Source organism: Podarcis vaucheri, assembly GCF_965113315.1.
Source record: "Podarcis vaucheri genome assembly, chromosome: 14".
NCBI lineage: Eukaryota > Metazoa > Chordata > Lepidosauria > Squamata > Lacertidae > Podarcis > Podarcis vaucheri.
Genome location: NC_138752.1, coordinates 53817862 through 53820940, shown reverse-complemented (window position 1 = coordinate 53820940; position 3079 = coordinate 53817862). Strand labels below are relative to the sequence as shown.

The window sequence follows — 3079 nt, the reverse complement described above, 5'->3', positions numbered from 1 at the left end:
CAATTCAAATCAAATTGATGGCAACCATTGGGCTAGAGTTCTGTGAAGAAATTACCAAAGGAGGGGGTCAGTCTGTGCCCCGTCCAAAGGCCTGGTGGAACAGCTCTGTCTTGCAAGCCCTGCGGAAAGATGTCAAGTCCTGCAGGGCCCTAGTCTCTTGTGACAGAGCATTCCACCAGATCGGAGCCACAGCTGAAAAAGCCCTGGCTCTGGTTGAGGCCATCCTAACCTCTCTGTGGCCCGGGACCTTCAAGATGTTTTTGTTTGAAGACTGTAAATTCCTCTGTGGGACATACCAGGAGAGGCGGTCCCGTAGATACGAGGGTCCTAGGCCATAGAGGGCTTTGAAGGTAAACCAGAACCTTAAACCTGATCCTGTACTCCACCAGGAGTTAGTGCAGCTGGTATAGCACTGGGTGAATGTGATCTCGCAGCGAAGACCCCATAAGGAGTCTCGCCGCGGCATTCTGCACCCTCATTGTGCATGTAGCCCATTGTTTCCGGTCAGTTGAGTTGGGAAAGGGCCCATCAACTTGCCTCTATGGCAGCCTTATTTGTGCTTGTAAATAGCAGTGCTCAGCTGCCCAGCTAAGGCCAAAGGAACTCATTTGACTAGTTCACCAGGTTCCCTCTTACACTTTCTACCCTGACAGATATAGGATTGCAGGTTTGGAAGGGGCCCGGGGGTATCATGCAGACTGACCTTACCCCCCCCCCAAAAAAAACCTATAGCAGAATATTAAAAGCACAGGAATTCCACATTTCACCTATAAGATTGCCTTTGTGAATGGCTGGAAGAAGCTGGGCTCAAGCCCACGAACATATAGCGAAAGTCTGTGTGGGTCGGCGACTTAAGATTCTCCATCAATTGCCTGAGAATCTTTCTCCCAAGAGACAGTCCATGACTCAGTAGGATTGCTCTGTTGGAAGCCTGTGAGATCCTCGCCGTTCTGTGGTTGTTCTGCTGCCTGCTTCAACAGACACTCGTTTCCATAACAACCACATCCAGGCTTTAAAAATAGTAACTTATTTTTCATTCAGCTCGTCTCCTGCCCTTAGGACCAGGTCTATTTTTGTCCTGGTGGTTTATTTCAGGTGTCCCCCCCTCTCTCTCTCATCCCAAGTGAACTCTGTGGGCCCCCACCTCATGCTGGGTTTACAAAGGGACAGAGTGTGTGTATTTCCTTCGTCTAGGGTTTCCACCCAGCCAGAATGATTGCACATCTCTGTGTATATTTGCACCAAAAAAAGTCCTATGGGATCCAATGGGACTTATTCTGCGTAAATCTGCTTATGATGTAGCCCTTTATGACCCTTTGTGCTGCTCTGAACTCTGCACATGCTCAGAGCTGCTCAGCAGAATCTCCCCCCCCATTTTTTTTGATTTTAACAGATAAAACATACAAAAGAAAGAACATTACAATACTAAAAGAAGGGGGGAAACAAAAAACTAAAATAAAAACACATATTCCTTCAGAAGTTCATTTTAAATTCCATTATTAACTGACTTCCTCAAATCCCTCCTAACTGAATTTCATTGTATCACCTTGTAACAGTTTTCCAAAATCATCTTTCTACTACAATTTACTCCTTCAATTTACTATCCTCATCTCTTTTTTTATTGACTTAAATCCATATTACTATACAACATTCTTATTCTAATCCTAGGCCTATTTGATACTTTCAAGTACCTTCTAATTATCTTATATTGCAATATTTAGCTAGATAATCTTTAAATTTCTTCCAATCTTCTTGTTGCTCCTCTTCTTTCTGATTGCGGATTCTTCCAGTCAGGTCGGCCAGCTCCAAAATCTCCAACATCTTCATCGGCCATTCTTCTACCGTTGGTATTTCTTGAGATTTCCAGTAAACTCCAGATGGCTCCAGGTTTCACTCCTGCCTGAATGGACAGATCCTGCTCTGACTCCACCCCTGCTTGCTGGCTTCCTGTTTCCCTCCTTTCCTTCCTTCACGTGTTCTGTCCTCCTCCTTCTATGATTTGCAAGCTCCATCCAGGAACTGCAACTATTCAATACAATCTTGTCTCTTGACTTCACAGCCCATGGTATGACTCCTAGTTCCTGGCCCAGCTGCACCTGTACCTTGCCGGTTTCTGTCCGGATTCTGTTCTTGACTTCCCCGCTTCTGATCTGACCAAGATGATCAAGGGTCTGGAAACCAAGCCATATGAGGAATGGTTGAGGGAGTTGGGTGTGTTTAGCCTGGAAAAGAGGAGACCGAGAGAAGATACTCTGGTTGTTTCAAATATCTAAGAAGTAGACACATGGAATACGGAGCAAGATTGTTCTCTACTGCTCCAGAGGGGAGGACCAGAACCAATGGATTCAAGTTACAAGAAAGGAGACTCCAAAGAAACATTAGGAAGAACTTTCTGGTGGCAAGAGCTTTTTGGCAGTGGAACAGAGTCCCTTGGAAGGTTGTGGACTTTCCTTCCTTGGGGGTTTTAAAGCAGAGGTTGGAAATGTAAAGAAATGTAAAGAAAAGGAGGGGACTTTTTATCCTATGTGGTGGGGAGGTAGATGTTAGTATCTCAGCTCGCAGTCAGAGGTAACTGGCCTCCCCCGGGCAACCGACTGAGAAACTTGTTGGCCTTCCCGTCTGCGTCTCCCGGCAGGATACAGGCAAGGTCATAAATCGGCGATCCTCCTCAGACGTGAGAAGAACACACCATCCTCCCTCCTCCCTGCATTCCCCCCAGGGAGTGGAAAAGAGACAGACAGGAGTCTATTTACATGTCTTTATTCCTGTCATTTCAGCAGTACAGAGAAACGTGACTGCACTCTCCAGACTCCAGCAGTAGAGTCACAACTCCACCCCTGTACTTCCAGTACAGGTCAGATGACACTCTGAGCTAACATCCGGTGCTCAGTACAGAGAATAGACTGCCCCTTTTCCCCAACAGTACAGTTCCAGACATCAACATCCTGTTTTGCATTCCAGCCACCTGCTGCTGGCTTTTGCATTGCTGCTTTTTTCTGACAGTAGAGACATTTTTTTAAGAAATTGGGAAATGATATATAATGAATTGAAAAAAATGTTTAAAATGACATTTGTAAAA

General features: G+C 45.6%; 1 long non-coding RNA gene across 1 annotated transcript; it reads left to right on the top strand.

Annotated features, from left to right (window-relative positions):
• Positions 1-435: 435 nt before the first annotated feature.
• On the top strand, positions 436-2541 carry LOC309519205. Its single transcript, XR_014213753.1, has 2 exons — positions 436-1975; positions 2060-2541. It is a non-coding gene; the product is annotated as an uncharacterized lncRNA (long non-coding RNA).
• The last annotated feature ends 538 nt before the right edge of the window (positions 2542-3079 follow it).